General features: G+C 39.0%; 1 long non-coding RNA gene across 3 annotated transcripts in view; it reads right to left on the bottom strand.

Moving 5' to 3' along the window:
- Positions 1–295: 295 nt before the first annotated feature.
- Positions 296–13,329, bottom strand: part of LOC131507660 (uncharacterized) — a 23,906-nt gene continuing 10,872 nt past the window's right edge. For all 3 annotated transcript variants that reach the window (XR_009259615.1, XR_009259616.1, XR_009259614.1), the window contains one exon: positions 296–520. This is a non-coding gene — a long non-coding RNA (uncharacterized LOC131507660). The remainder of the gene's footprint in view (positions 521–13,329) is intronic.

The raw sequence follows: 13,329 nt of genomic DNA, 5'->3' as shown, positions 1-13,329 counted from the left end.
CTGGTAAAGTATAAGGTCTTAGAAACCTCCATGAGTCTCCAATATTCTCCCAGCGTTTGAAGCACGTGGTACTTCAAAGAAATCTCTTAGACTTTTCAGAGTGAGTGGTTTCCATCTAAACTGGCAACTCATTTGTGAGTCTGCAACCCTCCCCCTACTCTGCATAATTAATATTGTAAACAATGTTCATAACCTTCTTTGATATTGGAGTTGGGAATTAAATTTCATTTTAAATGTCTTAAATGAAAACAAAAATTTCATTTTAAATGTTTTCTGCGAATAATTTGATAGTTGATTCTGTAAATGTCATTTTTAATGTATGAATAGCTGTTTCCCCAACAACTGCTCTGGCAATAAGCCACTCCATGCAGCAAATATTCTCTTCATTTTCTTGGATTAAATAAAACAACGTATTTACTTTCTTCTTGGTTTGGTTTTTGCTTGCTGTGATGCACTTTGCTAGCTCTGAATTTTAAAAAGGAAGCATAAATTCTGGTCACCTCCTGTTTTCTCACCGTATCTGAAAAAGAAAAAAAAAAAGGATAAACACAAACTTAAAATAAGAAAATAAACTGCCTCTAACTAGTCTGTTACAATTTCAGAAGACAGACCATTGTATTCATATTGCAGGGCTTTCGTAACAAAGTATTTCAAACTAGGTGGCTTAAAACGGCGGGCATTTACTGCCTCATACTTCTGGAAGCCAGTCTGAAATCCAGGCCAGACTATGCTTCCTCTAAATAGGAGAATACTTCTTCACCTCTTCCTAGCATCTAGCAGTTTGGCAGATCTTTGGTGTCCCTTGGCTTATAGATGCATTTTTCCAATCTTCTGTCTTTACGTGGCATTCTCCCTATGTTTGTGTTTTTTGCATTGTCATTTTCTTATAAGGCCAGTCGTATTGGATTAGGGGTCATCCCATTCAGTATGACCTTAGCTAACTAATTACATCTGCACCAACCCTCTTTCTAAATAAGGTCACATTCTGAAATACTGGGGGGTTAGGACTTCAATGTCTCTTTTTTGGGGTGGGGAACATAATCCAATCTATAATACTAAGTACTTTGCTATTAAAAATTCATGGATATTTGTATAGCTTTGTTAATGCCAATTTATTATTAAAAATATTTCTTAGAAGAAAATTTTGGTCTAGCAGTTTGAGAGGAAAGCTTGCATATGGTTAAGCAAAATCCCAAGAAAAGTCAGTATCCTGTTAGTCAAAATATATCAAGAAGAATGAGGTTTAGGGAACAGGTGGATATACTTCTCTCTTCTCTGTTCATGACCATGCCATCAGTTACAAATATTTGGAAGAAAGAAAAATCTGGTACATGTGAGTTTCCTGATTGCTACAGGCTGAATTTTGTCCTGCCCCAAAATTCATTAAGTTGAACCCTACCCACCCTGTGATAGTATTTTGAGATGGGGCCTTTGGGAGGTACTTAGGTTTAGATGAGATCCTGAGACCTCTTAATCACTCTATGTTACCGTATAGAAAAGTTCCATATTCAAGAATCAAACCACTAATCTCTAAGCAACAATGCTTTTCCTCAGTAACATGGTTCTTTTTGGTAGTGGTATAAACACACTCAATGTTGTAGCTAATAAATAAAAATACAAATAAAAAGAATGTGTCCGCCTTACAGAGTCAGGGAGCACCGATGGCTTGGAAGGACTTTCTGGACAATGAGCTGTAAGATTACTGTCACATCAGGGGCGCCTGGGTGGCGCCGTCGGTTAAGCGTCCGACTTCAGCCAGGTCACGATCTCGCGGTCCGTGAGTTCGAGCCCCACGTCAGGCTCTGGGCTGATGGCTCGGAGCCTGGAGCCTGTTTCCGATTCTGTGTCTCCCTCTCTCTGCCCCTCCCCCGTTCATGCTCTGTCTCTCTCTGTCCCAAAAATAAATAAAAAATGTTGAAAAAAAAAATTAAAAAAAAAAAAAGATTACTGTCACATCACATTGTGAGACTGAAAGCTTGACTCACCCTACTTCTCTTGTCCATAGTTGTCCCAGTTGTAAAAGGAAACGGATTATGCTAGATGATGTTTGAGGACTCTTTTGTCTCTAGCATCCTGTGAATTTAAAAACTTTTTAAAAATTTATTTATTCTTGAGAGATAGAGAGAGACAGAGCACAAGCAGCGGAGGGGGAGAGAGAGAGAGGGAGACACAGAATCCGAAGCAGGCTCCAGGCTCTGAGCTGTCAGCACAGAGCCCCACGCAGGGCTCAAACTCACGAACCGCGAGATCATGACCTGAGCCGAAGTCGGACACTCAACTGACTGAGCCACCCAGGCGCCCTATCTAGCATCCTGTGAATTTTAAACATTATTAACTATTGATGCTTTTCATGAGAGCAAGTGGTTGAATCCTAGCTCATTTTCTTTTTTTCTGTGTTGGGTTGTTTCAACCCTCTGAGATTTTGTAGTAGACCAGAAATATATTGGACTGTTTTTCCTGACATGAAGGAGGGCAGCTGGTGGAGTAGTTTGTGTCCCTGCCGGGGACGTATATCAAGTATTTCACATTGTTGGGCTGCTTCTGAAGACATTAGGCATCTGAAAGAGATAGTACTAAAATCACTGCTAGGTCAAGACCAGACCGAGAGAAATTTCTTTTGAATCTGCAAATAAAACACATAATGTTTTAACACTTAAGATTTTTTTATTTTAAAGAGAGAGAGCACAAGGAAGGGAGAGGCGCAGAGGGAAAGGAGAGAATCTCAAGCACCCCAAGTGTGGACCCCGACGTGGGGCTTGATCCCATGATCCTGGGATCAGGACCTGAGCTGAAATCAAGAGTCAGATGCTCAACTGAGTGACCCCTGAGCCCCTTCTGAAAGGTACTGAACCTACACTTCACAAAGAAGGATCTCTAGTTCTAAACATCTGTCTAGCTACTAATCGGTCTGTTTCTATGAGAATAAACAGGTTAGGGGTTCCTGGGTGGCTCAGTCAGTTAGGTGTCTGACTTCGGTTCAGGTCATGATCTCACGGTTCGTGGGTTTGAACTCCGTATCAGGCTCTCTGCTGACAGCTCAGAGCCTGGAGCCTGCTTCGGATTCTGTGTCTCCCTCTCTCTCTCCCCTCCCCCACTCGTGCTCTGTCTCTCAAAAATAAGCAAACGAAAAAAATTTTTTAAAAAAGAACAAACAGGTTGGATAGGATAGACATGTGCTATCTCATTTAGTAGTCACTATTATATGCAGCTGGTGAACAATTAAAATGTGACTAATACAAACTAAGCTGTGCTCTAGTATACATCGGAGTTTGAAGGTTTATATGAAAAAAAGAATGTAAAATATCTGATTAAAATTTTGTAATATTGATTACACAATGAAATGATAGTGTTTTGGATATATTGGTTAGATAAATATGCTAAAATTAACTTCATGTGTTACATTTCACTTTAGTAGAAAATTTTAAATTCCATATACAGCTTGCATGTCTGTTGGACAACTCTGATTTATAACCTACTGTAAGGCACTTCAGTAAAAACAATATGATTACATTATGTGCTTGTTTTTTTTTTTTGTTTGTTTTTGTTTTTTTTACATTATGTGCTTGTTTGTTTTCTAAAGATTTCATTTTTAAGTAATCCCAACATGGGGCTTGAATTTACAATCCCAAGATCAAGAGTCACATGCTCTCTTGATTGGGGCAGCCAGGCGCCCCACATTATGTGTTCATTGGGTTTTTTTTAAGTTTTTAATGTTTATTTATTTTTGAGAAAGAGAGAGAGCATGAGCCGGGAAGGGGCAGAGAGCAAAGGGGACAGAAGATCTGAAGCAGGCTCTGCACTGACAGCCTGATATGGAGCTTGAACTCACAAACTGTGAGACCTTGACCTGAGCCAAAGTCAGATGCTTAACCCACTGTGCCACCCAGGCACGCCGTGTTTGTTAGCTTTAATTTCACCCTACAAATGGATATTTGAAAGCCAATATTCTGCAGATGTATCTTACAAATATTCCAAATATCTTTCCCTCTAATCAACCTGAGAGGGTTTATGAGTTAGACAGTATTATTATTCCAAATATGTACAGACATACTGTTTAATGGATGCAGAGTTTCATTTTGGGAAGGTGAAAAATTCCTAGAGATAGATGGTTACAGGACGATGTAAACGTACTTAATGTCACTGAACCATACACTTAGAAATGGTTAAAATGGTAAACTTTATGTTACGTGTTTTTTGCCACAATACAAAAAAGTTTGACTGGACAGAATGGTGGAGACACAGGGCCTTGGATCTAAACTCTTTGATTCACACCCCTCACCTTCAGGCAGAGTATAATGAAAATTATACTTTTAATTGAAGTGTAATTAACATACAACAGTTTAGTAGTTTCAGGTGTACATCATAGTGACTTACTATTTTTTTACATAAGAAAATGCTAAGTCTAGTTACCACCTCAGGTAGAGTACATCTGAGCAATTCTTAAAAACAAGGATTTATCAGGTTCATGAAAATTTGCTAGAAGTACCTCTGTTGACTTTGCTAACCCAAGACATTCTTTCACAGAGCTAACTTAAATTCTTTCTAAATAGTTTTCTCTTCACTTTTCCTTTTCCTTCCTTTGCAAAAAAGTATTTCCTGAGGAACTCTACTGTGTGTGGCACTATTTAGGAGATATCATGGAGAAACAATGGCAGTATATATAGTAATTAAACATAAGCGCTTGATGTAAATGCCAATTTTGTCCCCCTATTGTCTATGGGCGCATTAATTAACCTCTCTGTACCCTCAGTTTCCACACCTGCAACATGGGCACAGCAATACTACTCATTTTATACTATTCGTACTGAAGATTTTGTTTGTTCCTCCAGATCCGCTGCTCTGCTCTGCTCTGTTCCCGGCTCTGGGAATCTGAGCTTTACCGACTGCATCGATAAACTTCCTTGCTCTTCGGCTTCCATTTGGATTTTGCCAGTGGGGATCCCTGGAGATTAGATCGGGGAGAAGATCCGAGGTAGGTAGGAAAAGAGAGTTTGGTTGTTTTGTTTTTGTTTTTGTTTTAATCCCCAGCTTCCTCCTCCTGTGGGTGCTGCAGAATGGCTGCTTCCCACAGCAAGCTGCCCTCTCCACAGGACTTCCTTTTTCTGAGAGACCACAAATATCCCTCCCTTTATAACAACAAGCCTAGGTGTTGTCACAGTCACATTAACCAGCTACCACTGAAGACATGAGCACCAAGAGAGGGGCAGTGCCTTTTGAATAACCCAGCACACGGTTCTGATTCTTCAACATTAGCAGACAGAGCCCGGGAAACATTTTATAGCATGCAAAAGAATTTGAAGATGATTGGGGCGCCTGGATGGCTCAGTCGGTTAAGTGTCCGACTTCGGCTTAGGTCATGATCTCACGGCCTGTGAGTTCAAGCCCTACATCGGGCTCTGTGCTGATGGCTCGGAGCTTGGAGCCTGCTTCAGATTCTGTGTCTCCCTTTCTCTCTGCCCTTCCTCTGCTTGCTCTCAGTCTCTCTCTCTCTTTCTCTCTCCCTATCCCCCCCCCCCGCCTCTTTCAAATATAAATAAACATTAAAAGAAAAAAAGGAATTTGAAGATGATCCAGTCAGCCCCAGAATGAATGCTATAAAGTATTTCTTATTAACTGTCCTCTCTCCAATGTCTAGTATCTAGTTAGTGCTCCTTCAATATTTAATGAATAAATGAACAAATACTGAAAAAACAGCTCTGAATAAAACCAAAGAGAACAGTGCTTAACACTGACTTCCATTTTATTTTTGTATTATATGCTCGCTGTCTACTTTTACAAGTGATTCTTACTAAGCTTGTGGTTAGTGATCAAAATGTTTATTGCTATCTACTATGGATAACGATGATTTTGATGGAAAGGAAAATTTCTGATTGCCTTTAAAACTAGCTGGACTTCTTGTGATCTGTATTGAGTTTTATGGGGTTTTTTTTAAGCTTCTACTGGAGAAATTTAAAGAATCTGAATTCTGTATTTTGATGTTGTTAATATAACTACTGAATTTTGTTCTTAATAAACTTATATAAATTGCTTAATTAACAAGAAGCAGTAATAAAAAATTGAATAAATAAATTTGAAGCTACCATAAAAGACAAACCTTATCATAGACATAAAGATAACAAATATGCAAATGTCACTTAAACTACAGAATATCAAGCTGGTGAAAAATTATGTAGCCAAAAAATTATGTAACAATGACATAGGAATTGCTGATTATATTGAGTGAAAAGACAATATAAACATTTTATGTATGAAAGATTATTACAATGTAAGAAAAAAAATCCAACAAAAACTTAGGCAGTAATAAAAGCCAATAGTAATCTGGATGGTTGTGTTGTGAATAACTTTTTTTCTTTTTTTAAAAGTGTTTTTTCCAGGGGCACCTGTGTGGCTTGGTCGATTGAATGTCCGACTCTTGGTTTCAGCTCATGTAATGATCTCACAGCTTCATGAGTTTGGGCCCCAAGCGAGGCTCTGTGCCATCTGCATGGAGCCTGCTTGGGATTTCACTCTCTCTGCCCCTCCCCTGCTCATGCACACAGGATCTCTCTTGCTTTCTCTTTCTCTCAAAAAATAAATAAACATTAAAAAAATAAAATAATAAAATGTTTTTCCAAATTTTCTAATATAAGCATATATTATTTTTATAATGAAGAACATTAAAGTGTAGGAAATCTACCCTTTAAAATACAAATAATTTTGAAAGCTTATGAAAAAATTGAAGACACAAAAATATGGAAAAAGATTCCATGTTCCTGGATGGGAAGAACAAATATTGTTAAAATGTCAATCCTACCCAAAGCAATCTACATATTCAATGCAATCCCTATCAAAATAACACCAGCATTCTTCACAGAGCTAGAACAAATAATCCTAAAAAGTGTATGGAACCAGAAAAGACCCCGAACAGCCAAAGCAATCTTGAAAAAGAAAACCAAAGCAGGAGGCATCACAATCCCAGACTTCAAGCTATACTACAAAGCTGTAATCATCAAGACAGTATGGTACTGGCACAAAAACAGACACTCGGATCAATGGAACAGAATAGAGAACCCAGAAATGGACCTACAAACGTATGGCCAACTAATCTTTGACAAAGCAGAAAAGAATATCCAATGGAATAAAGACAGTCTCTTCAGCAAGTGGTGCTGGGAAAACTGGACAGCAACGTGCAGAAGAATGAACCTGGGCCACTTTCTTACACCATACACAAAAATAAATTCAAAATGGATGAAAGACCTCAATGTAAGACAGGAAACCATCAAAATCCTCGAGGAGATAGCAGGCAAAAACCTCTTTGATCTTGGCCACAGCAACTTCTTACTCAACACGTCTCCAGAGGCAAGAGAAACAAAAGCAAAAATGAACTACTGGGACCTCATCAAAATAAAAAGCTTCTTCACAGCAAAGGAAACAATCAGCAAAACTACAAGGCAACTGACAGAATGGAAGAAGATATTTGCAAATGACATATCAGATAAAGGGTTAGTATACAAAATCTATAAAGAATTTATCAAACTGAACACCCAAAAAACAAATAATCCAGTGAAGAAATGGGCAAAAGACATGAATAGACACTTCTCCAAAGAAGACATCCAGATGGCCAATCGACACATGAAAAAATGCTCAACATCACTCATCATTAGGGAAATACAAATCAAAACCACAATGAGATACCACCTTACACCTGTCAGAATTGCTAACATTAACAACTCAGGCAACAACAGATGTTGGCAAGGATGCGGAGAAAGAGGATCTTTTTCATTGTGGGTTGGAATGCAAGCTGGTGCAGCCACTCTGGAAAATAGTATGGAGGTTCCTCAAAAAACTAAAAATAGAACTTCCCTATGACCCAGCAATTGCACTACTAGGCATTTATCCACGGGATACAGGTGTACTGTTTTGAAGGGACACATGCACCCCCATGTTTATAGCAGCATTATCAATAACAGCCAAAGTATGGAAAGAGCCCAAATGTCCATCGATGGATGAATGGATAAAGAAGATGTGGTATATATATATATATATATATATATATATATATATATATATATACACAATGGAGTATTACTCAGAAATCAAAAAGAATGAAATCTTGCCATTTGCAACTACGTGGATGGAACTGGAGGGTATTATGCTAAGTGAAATTAGTCAGAGAAAGACAAAAATCATTTGACTTCACTCATATGAGGACATTAAGAGACAAAACAGATGAACATAAGGGAAGGGAAACAAAAATAACATAAAAACAGGGAGGGGGACAAAACAGAAGAGACTCATAAATATGGAGAACACCCTGAGGGTTACTGGAGGGGTTGTGGGAGGGGGGAATGGGCTAAATGGGTAAGGGGTACAAAGGAATCTACTCCTGAAATCGTTGTTGCACTATATGCTAATTAATTTGGATATAAATTTTAAAAAATAAAAACAATTAAATTTAAAAAAATATATAAAATATAAATAATTTTGGGGTGCTTTGCAGCTCAGTGAGTTAAACGTCCAACTTTAGCCTAGGTCATGATCTCACGGTTCTTGTGAGTTCGAGTCCCACATTGGGCTCTGTGTTGACAGCTCAGAGCCTAGAGCCTGCTTCAGATTGTGTCTCCCTCTCTCTCTGCCCCTCCTCTGCTCATGCTCTGTCTCTGTCCCTCTCTCTCTCTCTCAAAAATAAACATTAAAAAATTTTTAAAAATAAAATAAAATACAAATAATTTTCTTCACAAAAGGAAAAAAATATGTAGGCCACAGACAAATAAATATAAAATTACTCTTTAGGACTTTGATCAAAAGGATAAATATAGGGATGCCTGGGTGTCTCAGTCAGTTAAGTGTCAGATTCTTGGTTCAGCTCAGATCATGATCTCACAGTTTGTGAATTCAAGCCCTGAGTCAAGCTCTGAGCTAACAGCATGGAGCCTGCTTGGGATTCTCTCTCTCTCTCTCTCTCTCTCTCTCTCTCTCTCTCTCTCTCTCTCTTTCTCTCTTTCTCTATCTCTTGCCCACTTGCACACACGTGTGCACTCTCTCTCTCTCTCAAAATAAATAAATAAACTTAAAAAAAAAGGATAAATATAGCACCCAAAACTGACTTTTTCAGGCTTCTAACGAGCTTACAAATCCCATTACATGAAAAATCCACAGTTAATGTTGTCCTCAGTGGGGAAAACCTGAAAACTTTTCCTCTACAGTCAGGAACAAGACAGGGATGTCCACTCTCACCACTGTTCATCATAGTGCTGGAAATCCTGGCCTCAGTAATCAGGCAACAAAAAGAAATAAAAGGTATTCAAACTGGCAAGGAAGTAGTCAAACTTTCACTATTTGCAGAGGACAGGATACTCTCTATATAGAAAACCCAAAACATTCTGGGGCGCTTGGGTGGCTCAGTCGGTTAAGCATTTGCCTTCGTCTCAGGTCATGATCTCATGGCTCATGAGTTTGAGCCCCCCTGTTTCCCTGTCTCTGCCTTCCCCCCAGTAACACATGAACTCTCATTCTCTCTCTCTTGAAAATAAATAAACATTAAAAAGAGAGAGAGAGAGAGAGAGAAAGAAAACCCAAAAGACTCCACCAAAAAACTGCTAGAACTGATACACAAAATAAGTAAAGTCACAGAGTACAAAATCAACATACAGAAATCTATTGCATTTGTATACACCGATAATGAAGAAACAGAAGGAGAAATCAAGGAATCAATCCCATTCATAATTACACCAAACACATTAGATATCTACGAGCAAACCTAACCAAAGAGGTAAAAGATCTGTACTCTAAAAAGTATAGAGCACGGATGAAAGAAATTGAAGAGGACACAAAAAAAATGGAAAAACATTCCAGGCTTATGGATTAGAAGAAGAAATATTGTTAAAATTTCTATATTACCCAATGCAATCCCTACCAAATCCCATTATTTATTTTATTATTATTCACATTTTTATTTTACTGAAATTTTATTATATTTAAAGCATAGCTGGATAGCACAATTTTGATCTATAGAGTTAGTGGCCAGCTACTCTGTGATGAAATAGCAAATGAAAAGGATTTGGATTTGTAATAAGGAAGCTTCTTGTCTTCTCTCTCTCTGTTTCTTCTAGACTACTGGAAATGTTGACCTTCTGGATTCAATAGGTAGGGTAACAAGTTTACCGGAAGCTGTTCTGTCAGAGCTGGTTGAGTGCTCCAAGGGAAAGGAAACAGAGCCAGGGTGGTTGCTGTATCAGACCAGAATACTCCAACTTCCCTGTGAAGATGAACCAGATGCTTTACGCTTTTAAGCAAAAATGCTTAACATTTTCATTTCATCTCGCAAAATCACTATTTGTGGGTCAATGACTGGAGGTAGGGGTTAGTTCATTGTTAACTTTCCTTTTAATTTTTACTTTTTAAAAAAATTTTTAATGTTTTTATTACTTATTTATTTTGAGAAAGAGAGTGGGGGGAGGGCCAGAGAGAGAGGGAGAAAGAGAATCCTAAGCTGAGAGAGAGGGAGAGAGAGAATCCATGCTGTCAGCGCAGAGCCAGACTCCGGGCTTGATCTCAAGAACTGTGAGATTATGACCTGAGCCGAAATCAAGAGTTGGACGATCAACTGACTGAGCCACCCAGAAGCCCCAGCTTTCTTTTTAAAAAGTAGATTGTAAAACTTCTGAAGTCCAGGTAGAGTAATGAACAGATAGATGATCTTAGACAATTCCCTTGAATGGACTAGGATTCAAACTTGAGTTTCAAATGTCAGAAGGAAGTAACCTGATCTCTGACTTTCAACCGGTAGCTGTTGGAGTCCCAGCCAAGTCTATCTCCTGATCACGTTGAAATCTATAAGAAGATGGAAGAGATTGAGGTATACCATCATTTCCTGAAGCCCTACGATGTATCTCTAGTGTATACATTTCTATTTTTTCAATCTCTAGTACCTAAGCCTCTGATAAATTTTCAAAATAAGGTACAATCATGACCTATAAATATTTATAAGCTAATAATTTATTTCATATGATGTATAAGATAAACACATGTCGAAGATTTTACGTAGCTCATTAAATAATGACAGAACTGGGAAATCTGTTAAAATTGGTTCAAAGGTGAAGTCAAAGATCTACAACTTCCTATAGAGTAAAGGAATGTTGAAATGGAAGGAAAAGTGGATTTTGCTACAGGAGTGGGTGGGTAGAGATGTCAAAGCAATCTCCATTTGGCAGAATTTATTTGCATGTCTATAGATGGTGGAAGGCAGAATAATGCCTACTTCCCCCACCTCCAAAATGTCCCAGCCTAATCCTCAGAACCTGTCAATATGTTAGGGAGTGAAGGGGAATTGAGTTGATACAGAGGGAATTAAGATTGCTAATCAGGGGCGCCTGGGTGGCGCAGTCGGTTAAGCGTCCGACTTCAGCCAGGTCACGATCTCGCGGTCCGTGAGTTCGAGCCCCGCGTCGGGCTCTGGGCTGATGGCTCGGAGCCTGGAGCCTGTTTCCGATTCTGTGTCTCCCTCTCTCTCTGCCCCTCCCCCGTTCATGCTCTGTCTCTCTCTGTCCAAAAATAAATAAAAAACGTTGAAAAAAAAAAAATTAAAAAAAAATAAAAAAAAAAAAAAAAAAAAAAAAAAAAAAAAGATTGCTAATCAGATGACCTAATTGTAGAGATTATCTTGGATTATCCAGATGGGTTCAATGTGATCACAAGGGTCTTTAAACGTGGAAGAGGGTAAGCAGGAGAGAGTCAGAGGGAGCTGTGACTATGGAAGGATGGTCAGAAAGATGCAACACTGCTGATTTAGAAGATAGAGAAAGGGATCCAAGAGCTCAGGAATGGGGTGGCCTTTAAAAGCTAGAAAAGGCAAGCAAATATAATTCTCCCTACAGCCTCCAGAAAGTAATGGAGCTCTGCAGTTACCTTGATCTTAGCCCAGGGGAACCTGTGTGGGACTTCTAGTTTCCAGAACTGTAAGAAAGTAAATTTGTGTTGCTTTAAGATGCCAAATTCATGGCAGTTTTTAGAAACAGCAATAGAGGGGCACCTGGGTGGCTCAGTTGGTAGAGCATACAACTCTTGATCTCAGGGTCATAAGTTCAAGCCCCACATTGGGCATGGAGCCTACTTAAAAAAAATAATAAAAAAGGAAAAGAAAAGCAGCAATAGAAAACTAATAAAATAGACAAAAACTAGTTGCCTTGCTATCAGTTATCTACGATTTATGGAGTATAAAAATAGCTCAGTCAAAAACAAAGGAAAACACGCTTACATATACATTCATGCATAGTTAAGATCTCATAGTCATGCTATATCTGCAGAGCTTCTGGGGCTTACTTTTCAGGCAGCAAATGAAGGTAGGAATGTATTCTTAATGAGATGAATGACTCAGCACTTAGCAATTGCAAAGATGCCCTATCCAACCTCAGGATCATTAATCACTGATGGAAGCAGAAATGAGCAAATTGATGACTTGATGGTTCAGTAGAACCCCCCCTCCCCGAAAACTGGGGAGAGCCAAATCATCAATAACTCCGGAATCAATTCTTGCTCCATCAGCCAATTTCTATCCAAAAGGAGTAATGGCCTTTTAGTAGCCAACTGCTTCAGCTTTGGGGGTGTGTTACAGCAAAATTTTCTTCCTTCAATTAAAATAAGCTGGATAACGGGAATTGATGTCCACCCTGAGGTAACTCTTATCAAGTCAAAATTGATTGACAGACATTGGGGGAGGGGGAGAAGCAAAAATATAAAAAGCATTGGATAAAAAAGGATGATTGAAATGGAACTATATTGTTTTTGCTTTCCTGGCATCCATACATTGTTCTTTTCATAGCAACAGGCATAGAGTTTCAGATGAGGCTGATCCCATACATCCTCCCCTTACTACTCCGTTCAGACAAGAGTGGGTGAATGACCTAAGCCCGGACCATCTATCTTAACGATAGGTTAAGAATTTATGAGACCAGGGGTGCCTGGCTAGATCAACTGGGAGAGCATATGACTCTTGATCTCGGGGTCCTGAGGTCAAGCCCCACACTGGGGGTAGAGCTTACTTTAAAAATAAAATAGGGGCGCCTGGGTGGCTCAGTCAGTTAAGCGTCTGACTTCGGCTCAGGTCATGATCTTACGGTTTGTGGGTTTGAGCTCCGCATCAGTCTCTGTGCTGACAGCTCAGAGCCTGGAGCCTGCTTCGGATTCTGTCTCCCTCTCTCTCTGCCCCTCCCCCATTCATGCTCTGTCTTTCTTACTCTCAAAAATGAATAAATGTTTAAAAAAGTTTTCTTAAAATAAAAATAAATAAATAAATTAGGAGCGCCTGGGTGATTCAGTCACTTAGGCATCCCACTCTTGGATTTCAGCTCA

The sequence above is a fragment of the Neofelis nebulosa genome, chromosome 3 (genome assembly GCF_028018385.1).
Source record: "Neofelis nebulosa isolate mNeoNeb1 chromosome 3, mNeoNeb1.pri, whole genome shotgun sequence".
Classification (NCBI taxonomy): Eukaryota; Metazoa; Chordata; class Mammalia; order Carnivora; family Felidae; genus Neofelis; species Neofelis nebulosa.
Note: the sequence above shows the minus strand (reverse complement) of the source record. Positions and strands in the feature narration are given on the sequence as shown.